We start from the raw sequence: 20073 nt of genomic DNA, 5'->3' as shown, positions 1-20073 counted from the left end.
CTTGGATTTTCACAATAATTGTAATATTAAATGGAAAAAGAGAACAACACAACTAAACGAGGGCAACAATGTCATTTACGTGCCCTTATGGAGTCCAATAAACAAAGGAGAACAAGTTATGATTGAGGATATGGAAACACCAAGGATGGTAACAGCAGCTCACGTACCAGAGAAGGCAACAACCCCACAATCCATATGCAAAAAAAAAAGCCAAAGCCACCAGGTACTTAGCAGTGGGTGCCTAAGGGTCAACTTGGAAACCAGCTATACAATGATGCGAAGGGAGTTAATAAGGAATCATAGAAAAAAGTTCAAAGTACAAACAAAGGACAGTGATGGCCTTCAAATGTTTACTCTCGACAGTATTCCAAATGAAACCGCACTCCACAAGGTACTCGTTAAGCAATGGATTTGAAAGGAATTGCTAGTGGCACAAGGCTGTTACCAGGTCAATACAATATGGGTGCCAAATCCCACCCAAAGCCCATCATTTTGCAAATACCTTCAAAAACAAAGAAAAGGACAGTAAGAGCAACCAATGCCAAATCCCAGCTAAAACAAATGCTAGGAATGCACAAACATTGGTGTGGAGAAAGAAGCCAATTCAACAGGATGAACTAAAGATAACAAACCTGCTACTTATACCCACCACAATAGAGGAGCTGGGCAATGTTATTGAGAAGAAGAAGGAAAAGGTGCAACAAATGGACACAGATACAAATCCCAATCAACATGATTCAGTAGAAGTACTCTTCAATTGGATGGAGGGAAAGATCAAGCACTCTCACATAGGGTCAAAACGATTGCAAAAATAACAAATGCCTAGAAGTGCCAGAGTACCACCTTGGTTCACAAGGCAATAAACAAATGGAAGTACAAAGGTATCCATTACTCAAAAATGGATACAAGGTAAAAACGGGTTAAAATAAAAAATGATCATTTACTTCATCCAACCAACTTTTGAATGCATGATTGAGGGTTTGAGCATGAAAGGAATGCAGGGTATCAACCTTGCCCTTGCACACACTCTATACAAAATAGTTCACGTCGTGAATTGGTTCCAAATGGTTCACGTCATGGAACAGTCCAAACAATTCACGCCGTGAACCGGTTTTCAATGGTTCACGCTGTGAAACAGTCACTTTTTCTTCGACCAATCATGGGAGGCCACGTGGCATACTTCATTAAGGCAGCCGCTCGGTCTGACGGTCGCGCCATAAAATCAAATTTCTTTCTCTTTTCGTGCATTCTGTGTTCGTCATTCTCCATCGTGTGTGTGATCCCCGAGCTTGCATCTCCACACTTTCGATTCTCGTCTGATCATCTACGTGTGAAATTGACATAACTGAGTTAAGGTGGGAGCTTGTACCTTGCCTTCACGTTTTTTTTCCTTTTTTTCGGTTCTTTTCTTCTTGAGCATAATCGTAATTGCATGATAGGAAATTCATACAAATACAAGAGTTTATTTAATTGTATAAGTGTGTTTGATTGCTTTTCGTATCTACAAAAACCTACATTCTCATCGTTTCACAAAACCCCACAAAATCACAAAAGTAACACCTTGCACTCTCACAGTACTACATTTTCACAAAATTTAATTGCTGCATACGAGTCTTTTGTTTCCTTGACCTACACACTTCATAAACTACACTCACCAATTAACTCTCAAACAGGGTCTCTCAAACAGGGTATATGCAAAAACAGCTTCACGGGATTGCACCCTGCAATTACATGGAAATACTGTTTCACAGGATTGCACCCTACATTTTCACGGGAATACAATTTCACGGTTTTAAACCTTGCACTTTCACGAAAAACTGTTTCACAGTTTTAGACCTTGCACTTTCACGAAAAACTATTTCACGGTTTTAGATCCTACACTTTCACAGAAAACAGCTTCACAAGTTTACACCCTGCACTTTCATGAAAAACAGTTTCATGAGTTTACATCCTGCACTTTCACGGAAATACCATTTCATGAGTTTAGATTGTCTCATGGTTTTAGGCACTTTCACAGTTTTAGCCCATCTCACGGAAAACTGTTTCATGATTTTAGACCCTGCACTTTCACGGAAAAACATCTCATGGCTTTACACCCTACACTTTCATGATTTTTACCCACCTCACGGGTTTTGTACCCTATCATCTCACGATACATAAACCTGCACTTTCACGATGTGTACCTTCTCACTTAGAAATTCATACCTCCTTATTTGCTCACACCACTAACACACTTCTCATAAAATACAACCTTACACACACTTTAAAAGATGAAGAAGAAGAAGAATAATAATAATAAGAAGAAGAAGAAGAAGAAACAACAAGGCATGTCACATGCTCTCTCCAGTCATCAAACTAACCTTCTTCTCATTCTTACAGATGTCAACCTTAGCTACCTCTAGCCCGGAAGCCGAAGAAACTCTAGCAATGACATAAGCTAGTGCAATTGGATCACCAGTTTGCAGAAAGAAAAGACCCACAAGGGGCCCTGAAATTGAGCTATTTGGGTTAGTATGCACAGGCATTCCATGGCTTCATTATAAGCAAGGAAGTCCATACTGCTTATGGAAAGATAGCTTTGCAGTACCATAGCCCTGAGTGACTGTAGATCTTGGAGGATGTAGAAGTCAAGGACAAACTAGAGAAATTTGGCCTAGGGCGGATGGCAGAATGTTTCCCTCAGAAAACACTAAAAGATGATAAAATAAGGAAAGAATAAAGCAAGAAGGTGGCCAATTTAATAAAACTAAGGACAAGGGGTCTTGAGCTAAAAGCTATAAGCTTTCAAAGCTTATGTATAAATATAAATACCTTTTGAAAGTTGTAAACTTTTATAAGCTTATAAAGTTTGGATTTAAGGTTTTATACAAAGCTTTATAAGAATGAAAAGCTTTTTTAAAAAGCTTTTAATGATATAAAGCTCCAAAGCTTAAAGGTTTAAGCTTCACAAAATAAATAGATGCTTTTAAGAGCTTCTAACGAGGTCATTAAAAAAAAAACTCTTCTGAAATCTGTCTTGCGGCCTGAGCATATAGGAGGGAAAGGCCGCCTCTTAAAGCTTATAAGCTCTTTATTAGCCTTTTCTAATATAAGCTTTAAAGCTTATACATTAAGGTTTTTTTAAAAATAAAAATAAAAAAATGGCTCTAACACACAAAGCTTTATTACAAAGCTTAAGCCTCTCAGTATCCGCGTAGCGCGCATAGGAGAAGGTTAAATAATAATAATAATAATAATAATTTGTCCCATCACCTTCTTGAGGTGTGGAGAGGAAGGAGGATAAGACATATCACGATCGCTGCTCACGGGTAGAGAAGAAGGAAAAGAAAATAAAAATTGAATTAAGAAAAGTAAAATAGAAAAGGAAAATCTGGAGAAAGGGAGTTGGAGAAATTTGAGCCAACAATCTCCTCAATTTGTTGATTCCATCCATATTGATGGATTTAGGAGAAGATTAAGATTAGGAAAGGTGGTTTTGGGAAGAAAAAAATGGTTTTTGTTTCATAGGGGTGGTTTCGTTTGAAAAGGTGACATTCAATCCTACCCCTTGATTCTAAATCCATCCATATTGATGGATTTAGGAGAAGATTAAGATTAGGAAAGGTGGTTTTGGGAAGAAAAAAATGGTTTTTGTTTCATAGGGGTGGTTTCGTTTGAAAAGGTGACATTCAATCCTACCCCTTGATTCTAATTACCATCCAAGGGCTAAGAAAATTCCCATGCTTTTGTCCATGGGTTCTTTACTCTTTCACTACTCTACCCAAAGGATTTTAGAGAGTTTCTTATATTCTTCCAATCAAAGTATTCCAAGCTCTGCGACCAGCTCTCACTACTTTAATACCCTACATTGGTAATATCCTTCCTTGGATCATACACATGACAAGCCATGGTCACCCAATTTGATGTTCGTCAGGTGTGGTTGAACTGTATCCACGCATGTCACTAGAGTCGGTCTATCGCGTTCGATTCACCAAATCCAACCCTGAAGTGGGTTGGACATCTTGAAAACAAATCACTTCTCACTTGAGGACCCTTTTTCGAGGCACCTGCTTTTGTGGAAGAAGTCATAAGTGCACCTGCTTTTTGTGGAAGAAGTCGTAAGTGCACTTGCTTCAGCTGCTTTTTCGAGGCACCTGCTTTTGTGGAAGAAGTCGTAAGTGCACCTACTTTTTGTGGAAGAAGTCGTAAGTGCACATGCTTCAGCTGCTTTTTTGAGGCACCTGCTTTTGTGGAAGAAGTCGTAAGTGCACTCTCGCTTCACCTTCAAAAGTGCAGCCAAGCCAAAGCTCTCCTTTGAAGGCCCATGCCGAGCTACAATGTGATTGACCTCCAAAATGGAAAAATCAAATTGTTCAAATTTCACGCTTTACTTATCTAGATTTTAATAAATCTTTACTGAAACATAATTACCGAACCAGATTAGCCTACCAGATAGCTGTCTTCCACCAGTGGTCCTAGATTAGCCTACCATCTCCTCTGCAATGTTGATGAACTCTTGTTCCCTAATGAAATGTAAGGAACCACCTTCTTGCACTAGCACTCGCATTACGATTTCTTTGGCCACACGCATTTGAACCTTCCTTGCCCCATCATTGCGATTTACTCCTAGCACCCTGGACACCATTTTTTGTGTCCTATCAGTTAGTGCCTTTGATGTGCGTGCCCATACATTATGTTGATGGAAACTGATGTGTATCATTAATCGACTCGTCATCTCGTCGGATGGAATCACATATAATAGATGCAGCAATTGCATGTAGCAATGCACACCAACACTGAAGTAATGGCAAAGGAGCTATCTAGATGCATTGCTACACTCCTCTCCAGTTGGTGGTTGGTGCCTTTAGCATGCTTCCAGTAAAATGTCATGTATTTGACACCCTGTGGTTCTTTAAATGCGGAAAAAGTTCATTCACACACTTCAAAATACCTAGGCAACGACTTCTCCGACATACTCCAGGGAAGGTAATGTTAGAGGTTTGCGGCTTTGACCACTAGTGGGGATCATACTTATGCTCCATGGAGTCCATTCCTAAACGTGTTCTCATGGTTAGTGGGAATTCAAATGCAATATCACGATTATATTGCCTAGGAATCTCTGCAGCCTTTATAACCTCTTTAACATTCAACAAAATCTTTGTTAATGTGTTTCCCTTATTCATGCTCCAAAGGTATTCCAAAATGCGCTTACCATCTCCTCTTGTAACAGTGGATGAGTCTGGTACTATTCCGGAGTAATTGGCTGAAAGAGAGTCCTCAAGTATATAGAACTCCTCCCCTCATCATCACGAGACGATTAGAGGTTGCCTTTAGAGGGACATGCAACTCTTGCAATCCATAAAACGAATAGGGAGCTACTTGTTCTTGTAAGAACTTTGCACTCACGAGAACTCGTCCATTGCTGAAACATAGATTCTTTGTAGAAGATGGGAATGTGATTGTACAGCTCAAAGTAAAGAGGAACAAAAAAGAAGAGAACTTTGCACTCACGAGAACTCGTCCATTGTTGCTTTCATATCAGTCCGACAATGGTAGCATTCATTTTCTCTGAGGGATTCCCTAGCCAAGAGCCCTTTCCATTTGATTGTCAAAGTGCAGTTGGTCACGACATGTTGTTATTAGTAGCTTAGTTTGACACGATACTAAAATAGATAGAAGAATGGCAACGCATGGTTAGGAAGATTTTTGTTGTTTGGGATGGCAACCATCGACTCAAAGCATGGCAAAAATGGACAAAAACCAATCAAGTTGAAAGAGAGAAGGTTCCCAAGGTGATTTGTAGAGTGGTCCAATTCCTTGAGGAGGAGGAGGCAGAGTTCTTATTAGTGTTATGCATAATAAACAAGTTAGTGGATTGTACATTGTTTTGTGTATCAAATGAACAAACATCTTATATGTCATCATTTACCTTATTTTATATGCATGCAAACTTGCTAGGGTCACTACCATTCATGTGCCAAACATTTTTCACATGATATATTTATGATATAGTGTGTGGGCCTTGCCGATCGACAATCCTTGTTGTCAAAGTTCAATGACACTGAGATTGTGCATGGGCCGAGAAAGCTATTACTCATTGGGGACCTAATAGATCGAAGTGGCTCAAGCTTCCCATGGCACTCCTCTCACAATTGGTTTTCAAGGAATGTGCACACCTCATTCTCAAACCACAGTAAAGCCATGTTTTGATTTTGAAATATGTTTCTTAAACATAAATGCATTGTAGTCGGAGTTCGATGTCGTACCAAGCCAAGATTAGTGGCTTGCTTGAGCGATGCAACTCTCTTAGGATCTAGTAAGTGAACTTAACATGTTTAAACATTCATAAGTTCATTTATTAACCAACAGTAATAACATGTATTTGATCTTGTCTAAATGAAGACTACCGTACATGTGGTGGACCCCATGCACTTAGTTTTGAGCTCCAACATCGATCACCTCCGTCCGCACTTTTAGGAAAGAGAAAACACAGGTATGATCTCTATTCCGTGCTAGTGACTCTCTCCATTCGTTGTCATTATAGTGTTTAACAGTCCAATTATATGCTTTAATGTTCCAAGAATCTTGCAGTATTGCAACGATTCATGGGATCTCTGATGAGGCGGGAAAGCATGGATGCCTTCTATAGCCTTGGAGGCCTACGCTTAGTGTGGGCCAATTTTCCAACAAATATATATATCTCTCTCTCTCTACAAGGATGAGGTTGTAGTTCCTCGATGGAATGTTTTTAGGGAGATGCTTGTGGAGTTGGCTTTTGTGCTTGCTGCAGAGGTCCTACATGTTGATGGCACTATGGTGTGCACTCTATGTGTGGAGCACCTAGGAATTGCTATACGAGAGGCAGGAACTTGGAACTTCACATTTCAAAGGACTTTGTTCTTGCACTTCCCATGATACTTTTATGTCATGTTAGAAGATAGCCAAGAAGAGGTGAGTGAAGGAGTGAGTGGTTATGTTTTCCTTAGCGTTCTTACTAGTGTGTGCACGTAGGTCACTGTTTTGGTCATCGCTATCTTTATGCACCCCAGTGAGAGTACATCCATGTTGGAATTAGGGTTGCAGGAAAGCACACAAAGCTTGGAGAAGAAGAAGCAAGAATGCACACAACACACAATGTATTAGATTGTGTCAATGTACAAAAGATAAGTTAGCCCTAGAGTGATGGGCGTATATACAAGCCGGAGGAAAAAACCTCCTAAAGTGGGAAAAAGTGCCCCGACGGTCCTAAGTGTGTTCACACACATCACTGCCTATATATATGGCAACAAATCCCCCTGGGAGTGATGGTGTGAACGAGAGCTGGCACTCACGTATAGGGGAGTGCCATGCCCGAAGTAGATCAATCCACAAAGGGGAGCAAGCCCAAAGCTTTGTGAAAAGCTTCGAACTTCTCAGGAGGAAGCACCTTTGTGAAAAGATTGGCGAGGTTGTCCTGTGTTGGCACATAGGCCAAGCTGATCTCTCCTACTAAGAGTCTCTCCCTGACATAGTGATAATGCACCTCAATGTGCTTTGTGCAAGCATGAAAAACTGGGTTCCTCGCGCAGCTGCCAATGCGCTCTGACTATTAGTGAAGATAGAGGTGGCAGACTCCTGTCCAACACCCAAGTCAGCCATAAGCCGTCTGAGCCACACACACTTAACCGTAGCTGTGAAAGCTGCCCTGCACACTCAGCTTCACAACTAGAAGTGGCCACAGTAGGTTGCTTCTTGCTCAACCAAGATATGCATGAGCTACTGAGCATGAAACAAAAAACCACTTGTGGACACTCTTGTGTCATAGCAACCAACCCAATCTGAGTCCGAAAAAGCATGCAAATCTGGCGACAACGATTCCCCCTTGGGATAAAAACAACCCAAGATGTATGGTGCCACTCAAGTAGCGAAAGATGCGTTTAACTGCCTTCCAATGCTGAGACCCTGGGCTATGCATAAACCTGCTCACCTGTGAGACTGCAAATTGAATGTCCGGCCTCGTAATGCATACATAAATGAGGCAACCAACAACTGTCTGATAGAGTGTGACATCAAAGTGATCTCCAGCATCATGAAGACTCAACTTCAAACCTGTCTCCAATGGAGTAGCAATAGGCTTGCAGTCTTCAAGGCCAAATCTCTGCAACAATGTCTCAATATACTTTGTCTGACACAAAGCAATACCTCCATCACACTGCTTAAATTGTATCCCCAAATAATGATGCAAATGCCCCAAATTTGACATCTCAAAAGAGGCATTCAAATCAGCCTTAAAATCAGCAATATGACTCTCATTTGGTCCTGTGAGCAGCATGTCATCCACATAGAGAGCAATGATTAGATGTACATCATCCACACGTTTAGCATACAAACTGCTTTCTGTTGGACTATTCTGAAAACCATGTGCAGTCAAATATGCATGTATCTTTTCATACCAAGCTCGTGGAGCTTGCTTTAAACCATATAAAGCCTTTTTCAACCTGCACACTTTGTTTTCCTGCCCTCTTTGAACAAAACTACGAGGCTGCGATACATACACCTCCTCATGCAAATCTCCATTCAAGAACGTAGTCTTTATGTCCAACTGATGTACATTCCAACCATTATGAGCTGCCAATGCACAAATGCTACGAATGGTAGTCATACGACAAGTGCGAGCAAAGGTCTCATCAAAATCAATGCCTTTTTCTTGAGCATAACCCTTTGTAACAAGTCTAGCTTTATAGCGATCAACACTGCCATCTGGCTTTCGTTTCAACTTAAAAACCCACTTACATCCAATGGCCTTTTTACCAACAGGCAAATCATACAAAGACCATGTACCATTCTTCATTATAGCATCATATTCACTTTGCATTGCAGCCAACCAATTTTTTGATTTTTGTGCCTCATCAAATGAAAGAGGTTCTTCCTCTTCACACATACCACACACAGCCAAAGCATAACAATCTGATGCATAAGAGGCATGCTAAAAACTTGAACGAGTACGACTAGATATAGGTGCATCAATTTTACTATCACGCAAGGTTTGCACCAGCCATTTAGGCATACCTCTAGCCTGCTCATTTTCAGCCCTATCCTCATGAATTACATCCTGTAAATCTGCATCAGAAATAGGCATTTGAAATCTGCATAGGCTGAGTATTTGCCTCATTAGGACTTACATTTGAATTCCCACCTGTAAATAGAGGCAACGTATCAAAACATCCCGTGAGCTCACACCTGTCTCTTTGGTACATGATAACAAAGGCTGCACAGCATCTTCCACAAAAACATCTCGACTAATCAAGATACGCTTTGACTACGGATGATACAATCTGTAACCCTTGCTCTCAGCACTGTAACCAACAAAAATGCATTTGACAGCCTTATCATCCAATTTTCTGCGTTGTTGCATAGACACTAAAGCATAGGCTAAGCAACCAAAGACACGCAAGTGACCAATAGAAGGCTTCCTGCCATGCCAAGCTTCGTATGGAGTAATAGACTGCAAGGCCTTAGTGGGACACCTGTTGAGTACATATGCAGCACACACGACAGCCTCAAGTCAAAACGCATGTGGCAAAGCTTGGCTCTTGACCATACATCGTGCCATCTCCATAAGTGACCTGTTTTTCCTCTCAGCAACACCATTTTGCTGAGGGGTATACGGCACTGTACATTGGTGTTTTATCCCACGACTAGCCAGAAATGTATCAAACTCTTTTAGACATGTACTCCCCCCTCGATCAAACTCTTTTAGACATGTACTCCCCCCCTCGATCAGAACGGAGGGTGCCCACAGTACAATTGGATACATTTTCAACCATAAGCATAAACTGTTTGAAGCACAAAAACACTTCGGACTTTGCCTTCAATGGGGATATACCCATGCATGCCTTGAGTAATCATCAATGAAAGTCACGATGTATAAGTGTTTACCAAATGACGGAGTTTTCATAGGCCCACATACATCACTATGTACAAGTTGCAATTTGCGAGTGGCCCGCATAGAACCATCCTTTGGAAACGCAGAACGCTGCATTTTGCCCAAAATACAGCCTTCACAAACATGTTTCAATGGTGCCTCAAGAGGGGGCAATGAAGCAACCATATCAAATTTCTGCAAACGCAACAAACTAGCAAAGTTCAGATGACCAAAACGAGCATGCCATAATTTTGCATCTGAAACTGTCTTTTCATCAGAAACTGCATTTCCTGAATCTTCCACACACTTGTCATAAGAATTGAGCCTATACAACCCACGAAACAAGGTGCCAGATATAATAATCGTATCACCAGAAGTCAAATCATGAACAGTACATCTATCCACAAATTTGACTACAAGTCTAAGTCTAGCAAGCGCAAAGACAGACAATAGATTCTTCTTTATCCCTAGCACATACAAAGCATCTGAAAGTGTGAAAGTGCTGCCATTTGCAGAGCAGTAAGCATAATTTTACCAATGCCCTTCACTGGGTAAGAAGCATTATTGGCACATGTGACAGTATTTCCATTAGAGACAGCCTCAAGACAAGTGAACATATCACGATGTGAGGTAATGTGCTTTGTAGCACCACTGTCAAAATACCATACATTAGAGTCAACAGAAACTGCCAAACATGCATCATGTACAGATGGGTCATACTGGCAATACACGCTAAACGCCCATTCTATATCCTGCACAACATTTGTAGAATCTGCATTTGTAGAAGCAGCCGCTATTGTGGCTGCATTTGACTCTTTCTTCTTTGCCTCTTTAGCCTTTAGCTTAGGGTAATTCTTAATGACATGATTAGTTGCCTTATAATAGTTGTACCTTATCTTTTTCTTGCCTTTATCAAGAGCCTTCTCAGACTTATTATTGCTACCTGTGGAAGGAGAAGAAGTTGCAGACCTATTAATAGGAGAAGAAACAGTGGAAGGGGCTGCCTTACCACTTCTTCTCTGCTGGGCAGCAATAAATGCCTGATCAACTGCACGCTGCCTAGCCCTGTTTTGCCTGGACTGCGCTTCTTGCAAGATCTTGTTGACTAAAGGATCATACTTGACAACATCAGGTCTGTCCTCAGTAACAAGTCTCCGCGTGGAAGCAAAAGTCTGATATGACTCAGGTAAAGCATCAAGAACAGTCTACACAAGAGAATGATCAGGAATAATCTCACCTACAGAAATCAACTGTTCCTTGAGATCTTTAATCTCAGCAAGAAAAACATTCATGTCATCATCTTCCTGCATAATCTTCGATTCTAGCTCTTTACGCAGGTAAGAGATTTTTGCCTCGTTCGACCTGCATACAAACCAGCCAGAATATCCCAAGCCTATTTTGCTATTTTAGCTGAACAAATATGTGGGGTGATGTTACGTTTGACATAAAGTGCAATCAAGGCATGAGCCTGCGCATCTTTACCATCCCAAATGAGCTTATTCAGCAGTGGGTAAAACAGTAGCAACAGTAGAGCTACTAGAACCTGCAACATCCTCAACAGATCCTACATCCACAGAACTTGGACATACATCCATACCCTGCACAATGTTCCACACTCCTTTTGCAACCAAAACATGCTGCATCATGTATGCCCAAAGTGGGTAGTTGCTGTCTCCATCCAGTTGTCATCAGCTAGCAGACAACATGCGAAATACATCATTGTTGCTGTTATCAGCCATGGGGCCACTGACTGAAACTGATGCAAAAACTACCTGTAATGATGTAAAGACTGAACAGAAAACAACTCGTGCTATGTAGCATGGTCCACAATAGAATACATATGCCTGTTTTGTAAAAAACTGCACTGTCGAAATTTCTGCACAAAATGACGAAAAGACCTGTGCAGAACTTGAAATGCAAAAACGGAGCCCGAAACGACCTCAGATGTAATTTTTGAGAACGCTAAGCCCTATGGGCTTGTTTGCAGAGCATAGGGACCTGCAAGCGCTCGTGAAAGCTCACCTCAATCAGAGAACGTGAGTCGGAGGGTGCTGGGTGGCGGTGTAGCCCTAGGAGCCGATGCCTGCTTTGATACCAATTGTTGGAATTAGGGTTGCAAGAAAGCACACAAAGCTTGGAGAAGAAGAAGCAAGAATGCACACAACACACAATGTATTAGATTGTGTCAATGTACAAAAGATAAGTTAGCCCTAGAGTGATGGGCGTATATACAAGCCGGGCAAAAAAACCTCCTAAAGAAGGAAAAAGTGCCCCGGCGGTCCTAAGTGTGTTCACACACATCATTGCCTATATATATGGCAACAATCCAATCGTCCAAAGCATGACAGGCAGGGAGGCGAGGTAGCTATAGATTGTATAGGTTTCGAGGTGGACAATGATATCTTCTTGGAGCCAAAACCATAAGAGGGAACCTCGCCATACCAATTGGATGTAGACAAGAATCCCATCCGTGCTGTTGAGTGTAGCAAGCCTTTCGCAAGTAATTATAGCACTCACTTCATTATGGCTCGATTCGAGTAGTGTAATCATTATATAGTCATTGTCTTTTATATTGTCGTCCATTTATATATATGCAAATTGGGAACTTGTACTATGGTAGGTGGTTACTTGGGATGTTCATCGATCTCATAGGGATGCGGTCCTAGATTACTTTGCCAATACTGGCACAATGGCTAGGGCATGCAGGATAATGCAATGACATTGCATTAGCATGGAGAGTGACGAGGTGTGCCTTAGTTCATGTCTATGACCGCTTGTGTACGTTCATGATGATTTGGATCAACAATTTTTTAGGGGTGAGGTCAATGAGTATGCTCAACGGGAGCAAGAGAGGGACGTGGGGGCATCTTCTCCACATGTTCCTCACCCATATCCTCCACTCGCCCCCCCAATACCCATGAGTCCAACATAGTCAAGTGCCTCGTCATGGCCACATGGTGTTTTAAGGGACCCTTAATATCGACATGTCATGCCATAGATATCCCCTATGGGTTCTTTTACAATGCCTTCATCAGGGGAACCATGGCCCGAACTTGTGAGGCTGCTATTTCCACCTGCACCTACACCATTTGGTAGATCTCCCTACCCCATACCACCTTCCTTCTTCCACTAGCACCACAGTGATGTCCATACTGATGTATTTCACTCGCTTGTAATGAAAGAAATATATTGTTTTAGACATTATTTTTGTACACTCAAATTATGTCAATGGCATTATTTTTAGCTTCTTCCATGACCATTTAGGTAATTAAATTGACAATTGAGAGAGATGGATAGAGATCTCAAGGACACGAGAGAGAGAGTGTGTGAGTGAAAGAGAGTTTAAGCGAGACCTTAAAATAATACATTTGTGCTTAAAATAATAATTTTTATTTTTGAGAAGTTATAAATACAATAGAGATTGCCATATTCCAATACTCTTCTTCTAGGCACACATCCCACCCCACCCTCCCCTTATATCTTCATATTGCAATAGGCTCTTTGTAAACTCTTTTATCACGGCTTCATTCTACTACTATGTTTGCAATCATCTTAAGTAAAGATCTTCAATCTTTCATGCACCTCAAAGAAAAGAACCTAGATTATGGAAGCATGCACAACAACTTCTAAGTGCAAGAGCTCTATAAAGAAGCTCACAACAGAGAAAGCGATAGACCTTGCCAACAAGAACATGCTAGAGGCAAAAGTAGCAATAGCCATTGGGATATGGAGAGCTTTTGGCATCATTGAAGAGGCAAAGGAGACTCCTCTTTGAACTGAAGTTGCACCTTCATTGCAAATTCAGGGTAGACGAAGAAGGCCAAGATGATAGTTGAGGCCCAAAATGCTTTCATATATCGTTGCATGTGTTTAACATAGTTGTAGGTGTTTGTCATAATTTGCTACAATATTGCTATTTTTCATTGAAGTATAACAAAAGTTGCATCTGTCTATGGTGTCTGTGAAGAAGTAGCGATGATAGTGGCCCATGTGGAAGTAAAGAACAATGTGTACACCCTTGCTTTCATGTATTATTGCGCGTGTTCAACATCGCCATGTAATGCTGTGATTTGTAAATTTGCTCTGGAATACAATGTAAGTAGATAACTCACTTGGGCATTTGATCTATGAACTTGTGAAGTGGTAGAGTCTTACATAGCTCTCAATTTAAAGCATTCGATAGCACTTCTCATGCTCCTATAGTAGGGAGTGGAAGTAAACTTGTTAAGCCCAATAAAATTGAGGTGAGGACTCAACTACTACTAGAAGAGTCAAGTAGTGAGTTGGACCACCTCTCGATTGGTGTGAGTGAAGACTCTTGGTTTCAAGAAATTCCACTTGAATTAGAGACTATAGTTCCTAGGAAGTGGAAGTAAACTTGTTAAGCCCAATAAAATTGAGCTGAGGACTCAACTACAACTAGAAGAGTCAAGTAGTGAGTTGGACCACCTCTCGATTGGTGTGAGTGAAAACTCTTGGTTTCAAGAAATTCCACTTGAATTAGAGACTATAGTTCCTAGGAAGGGAAAAGCCATGTCGATGGTTATTCTAAACCCTTCCTTAAAAACCTATTTTTAGTGGAGAGCCGAGGAGACAAACATTAAGTGAACCATCTTTTGGAGATTGGACAAGGGTGTCTAATGGAGGCTCAACTTTGAGAAGATTCTTTATATCTTCTCTGTCCAAGTATGTGTACATGGATTATGAAAATAGAGTTTTCAATATCACGCCTAACGAGGGAACTAGTTTGAGTCTCTGCCCATAAAGACCTAAATGTATTCAAAATCGATAGACTTGACTAGGGGTTCTTTTTTTACAAAGATGTTTAGGATAAATATATTCCATGTGACAAGTGAGGCTTAGCAAAGAGAGAGCTTGGTCAAGGGAGCTCTCTCTCTCTCTCTCTCTCTCTCTCTCTCTCTCTCTCTCTCTTAAAAACTCACATTATCTCACTAGCTTGGCCCAACTCAGCTCCTCCACTACCACCACGTTGCTAAGCATAGCTCCATCACCACCACCACTACCGCCCAACCTAGATTAGCTCCTCCACCACCAACTTTGCTCTCTCTCTCCCTATTTGTCACCCTCTCATCATCTCTCTTATTCTCGCTCTCTCCCTATTTGTCACCCTCTCATCATCTCTCTTGTTCTCGCTCACTCTCCCTCTCGTCTCTGTCTTTCTCCCTATCTCTCACTCTTTTTCCGTCACTCTTAACCCTCTCCCTATCGATTGCCCTCTCACCCTCTCCTTCCTTGCATTTAAGTTCTCCCTCTCCATCTCCCAAGTCTCCCTCCCTCTCTTCCATGTCTCTCTCTTTCTCCCTCTCTCTCTCTCCCCCTCCTTCCCTCCTTGTCTCCTGTCACCCTTAACCCTCTCCCCTCCTCTATTTCATTAGTAGTCTATCACTGTCTCTCCCTTTCTCACTCATTTTCAGTATTCCTTCTTGTCAGTCTGGCTCTCTTGGGAGATTGTTCCTATGATGTTAAAAGGCAGATACCATCCTCTCTCTCTTCATGTTCTCTCCTTATTTATTGGGATTGTTTCTATGATGTTAAAAGGGAGATAGCATCCTCTCTCTCTTCATTCTCTCCCTGTCTCTCCCTCTTTTTCTATCACCCTTAATCATCTCTCTATCTACCACTCTCTCACTATGTCCTCCCTTACATTGAAGTTCTCCCTTGCCATCTCCCCAATCTCCCTCTGTCTCTCTCTCCCATGTCTCTCTCTTTCTCCCTCTCACAATCTCCACATCCTACATAAAGCTCTACAATCACTTGCCCTTCTTTTGCATGGTGCTTTAAGAGGCTGTCCCAAAACTCTTTTCCATGTTGACATCCATCTACAATGAAAACATTTCTCTAAATTCCACATAATGTGCAACATCCATAATTTAGAGTACTTATATGTTTATGCCTTACCTCACCATGCAATCCTATGTGGGCATCTTCCCTAGTGCAACCTTAGTATGATACAATAACATCTTGTGCATGTATTGATATGTTTAATATTGAAGGTCTGATTTTCCTCTTTCACACTGTAACATTTCTTGAAGACATGCTAGCTCCTCTAGACTCTCTTGGTTTTGAATTGTGCATCCTATCTTGATATAGGATCCCTTACGAATGCTCTCTCCTTCATAAAAGTATCTAATGCTAGCTTCTCTATACTCTCTTGGTTTTGAATTGCATGATAGGATCCCTTACAAATACTCTCTCCTTCGCAAAAGTATCTAATGCTACACCATGTTAAGAAGAGTTTTTTAAGAAGGATATAAAAGACACACATTACATGTGATGAAAAATTGATTAGTATACCTATGAACATAGAGGTTCAGGTACAACAATATAGGAACTTGCACTTTGATATTGCAATATGCTTGGAACATCAAGGACTAATGTGTAACACATATTTTATTAGTAAATTTTTTACCATCTTATGGGTTATAAAGTAATGCGATAAAGGCACAAATCCATACTTACCAATAGTTATAGATGATATAAAGAACATAGAAAAAATAATAATTACTTACTCTTTGGGATTTACGAGTCCTTAAGTCTCTAGAAATCCTTATTCTTTGGGATTTACAAGTCCTTGGCCTATGGGAATCTCCATCAATCAAGACATCTAAAGTCATAGCTTTTTGGTCATTTGGTAGCATGCTAGATGCCAAGCTATATAACCAATCCTCCATCAAACAATCTGGTCTATCGTCCCAATTTACTTGCATTAGTCGACTGTAGCACATAATATCAAAATCATTTTACATAGATTCCTATCTAAACGACTAAAAGGGAAGGATATAGGTTTTGTTACTCAAGGAAACCATCTCCTTTGGCGGGGTTTGCCAATCACAGCCAACCGTCTAGTAGCATGTCTCCACTTTTGCTTATCTTTATCAAAAGTAGTTCTCCATTTATCTGTAAACACTCAAATTTTTGTTGGTCAATTGGAGGTGGAACCATTTATTAAAAAAAGTGAAGGGTCAATTTTTTATTTCCAAACCTTCATACTTTTTCAATGATCAATACACACAATGGGATAAGGATATGAAGATATATGCAGTGAAACAATCTTGTAATGATGTTGATAACCTTATCTCAGCTATCTATGCCACACCATATGGTGAAGAACCATGCTTTATATTAGATAAGAAAGTGTCTCTGGAATATCTCATCATGGAACACTCTTAGTCACATGCATGAAAAACTCCAAAAACCCCAAAAACAACAAATCATTAATCTAACTATAGATGAAACCTCTCCAATTTTTTAAAACTACCACCCAAGCAAAAGCCAAAAAATGTATAGTGGCATATCTCTTGTCTTTTGAGTCCCATAATGTTCTTCTATGCAACTTTAACAAGGCTAGCTCTTCATCAGTCCCCTAGCTCCTAACAAGGATAAAAGATAACACAAAGCCTTTTATGAGTGAAGGCAATACAAACATATAGAGGAAGACAATGCTAGCACTTCACATTGCTCTCTCACAATGCCACTTACTATTTTTTAGCTAGTCATGGAAACCTAGTGAGGTAAGGACACCAAAAAGAGGAAATTTTCAGCTTTGTTTGATTGGGACTAAACCTAACAAGATTCTAGGCCCATTGATTTTAAAGTGCTGCCTAAAAGTTCAATCTGAGAGAAGGTAAATGGTCTTCTCACCCATGGCTCGAATAAGAATACTGCACATAGAGTACCTCCTCGTCCTGCCAATGCTACTACTAGTACTAGAAAGCATCACGATCCCGATAGCACAGAATCGTTAACTGACAGCAGCGAGCAAGGTCCTCCACCATGGGAAGGACGAAATATTCCACCTCCACGAGGGCAATGTGCTGGGAAGACCCTCCCTACCAATATGGGTCCCCTTCCAACACGAGAGGAAGTCCAACAAGAAAGCAAAGGACAAGGAGGCTCTACAAGTGAGGGGAGCGCGCCTTATGTTTTATATTTACAAGCACATTCACAGTAGCAGGTAGTAGAGCCTCCACCACAACCTCACCGTGGCCACCCCAAGGGACTTGACTAGAAGAAGGCTCCTCGTCCTCAAGGCCTCAAAACCCAAATGTGCCTCTACGTACACCAAGGAGGAGGAGGAAATATGGAGTCAAGGCACTCCAAGAGATATGCAGATTTCAAAAATATGTGGATCTCCTTATTCCCAAGGCACCTTTCACATGTAAGAGAAATCCTATATAGTTACTCTCAAGACTATCATGTGCAAAGCCTTGCCTTGGAAGCTTTACAAGAAGCTGCAAAAGCTTTTTTGGTGACCTTTTTTGAGGATGCAAACCTCTGTGCTATCCATGCCAAGAGGGTTACTTTAATGATGAAGGATCTTAAATTAGCTAAACTTTTGCATTGTCGAGACTTGTAATCAGCAATGGTGCTATGTAAGTATTTATCTTTATCAATAGAAAGCTCAAGTTTTTTTTATCTTCTCATTTTAAGCTTATATAGTCATGGATTTTTGTTATGGGACACATTTTGAAATATGTAAGTTTGAAATATATTTTATTAATGTACCAGGTACAAAATTGAACTATGTTGCACCAATTTTCTCACAGTAAGTATAAAACACGTAAGTGCAATTTTTTGTAAATTCTTCTAAAGAGTTTATAGATTTACAAAAAAAATTTGTTCAATCAAATTACAAAATTAAATTTTAAATTTGTAACAAAACTTTTCAGCGAATTACTTCTTCTTCATCGACAGAAACAGAGTAGATGAACATCCAAGGTGATATACCTGAATCCTGAAATAGAGAGCGAACCCATTTTGGAGGACCAGAAGTCCGTGTAGAATCCAATGAAGTAGTAGGTGTCGCAATCGAAATGGATGGAGGGGATAAAGTAGGAACTGATGGTGTAGATGAGGATGAGACTGTAGGGAATGAGAGAGGCTCAAGCTCAAGAGATGGAAATGGATCTGAGAGAGATGTAGAAGGTGGTAACTCATCAAGACCAAAAGCATGCTCATCAAAGATGGCATCACTTGAAAGAACAATATCCTCACGAGAAGGATCCCAAAAACGGAACCCTTTGGAGCAAGAAGCATATCCTGTGAATATCATAGGTTTGGACTTAGCATCAAGAGTCCTCCTCTTAGAAGAAGGCACATGCACATGAGCAACACAACCAAAGACATGAAAATGAGTAACAGTAGGCTTGTGGCTTGTGAAAGCCTCCCCTGGAGTCATGCCGTCCACTGCTTTCGTAAGAGAGCCATTGAGAAGATAAACTGAAGTAGCTATAGCCTCACCCCAAAAGGAGGAAGGTAGCTTTGCATGATGTAAGAGGGAGCGTGCCATTTCCTTCACCGTTCTATTCTTTCGTTCAACCACACCATTTTGCTGAGGAGTGTAGGGTATGGTGGTTTGTTGTTGTATGCCTTTTGAAGCTAGAAAATCCTCAAATGCTGTCCCTGAGAAAAGATACCTTTTGACTTGCTTGATTCTCCATTTAGGCAAGCCAAACCTTGAAATGAGAAAGAGCATCAGACTTCTTAGAGGTAAGAAATAAACCCATGATTTGCGAGAGGTCATCCAAAAGAAGCATATAATACTTGGATCCACCAAGCGATTGTACTTCCATAGGTCTTGCAAGATCAGCATGAATAAGCTCAAGTATGCATGTGGCCCTATGAGTAGCCTCCTCTGGAAAAGAAGCCCGATGTTGCTTTCCTTGAGCACAAGAAGAACAAATGTGATGGCGAGGTTTCTGAAGCTTTGGTAGACCTGTATAACCATGTCATGTGAGACAAGATGTTGCAAAGTAGCAAGAGGAACATGGCCAAAGTGGAAATGCCATAGATCACTATCTTCATTAGAAACAAGTGCTTTAGGAGAAGCAAATAATTGATGAAGATGAGACTCATGTGGTGGCAACTGTGCTGTAAAAGACCTTATATGATAAAGCCCAGCATTTTGATAACCATGTGCCACACAAGAAAGTGACTGTCTATCAATGGTTTCAATCACTTCATCATCAAAGTAAACCCCAAGACCTTTAGAAGTAGCCTTAGAGATAGAAAATAAGTTGGCAGACATCTTAGGCACATGCAAAACATCATGTAAGATAGCATCTCCAAAAGAAACATCACCAATACCAATCACAGGGAGAGACGAAGCATCACCAATGTGTACTGATGAAGAGATAGACTTATGGTTTTCCAATAAGGAAGAACTATTC

The sequence above is a fragment of the Cibotium barometz genome, chromosome 37 (genome assembly GCF_041138505.1).
Source record: "Cibotium barometz isolate CiBa-2024 chromosome 37, ASM4113850v1, whole genome shotgun sequence".
Taxonomy (NCBI): Eukaryota; Viridiplantae; Streptophyta; class Polypodiopsida; order Cyatheales; family Cibotiaceae; genus Cibotium; species Cibotium barometz.
This window is presented reverse-complemented; position numbering follows the sequence as displayed.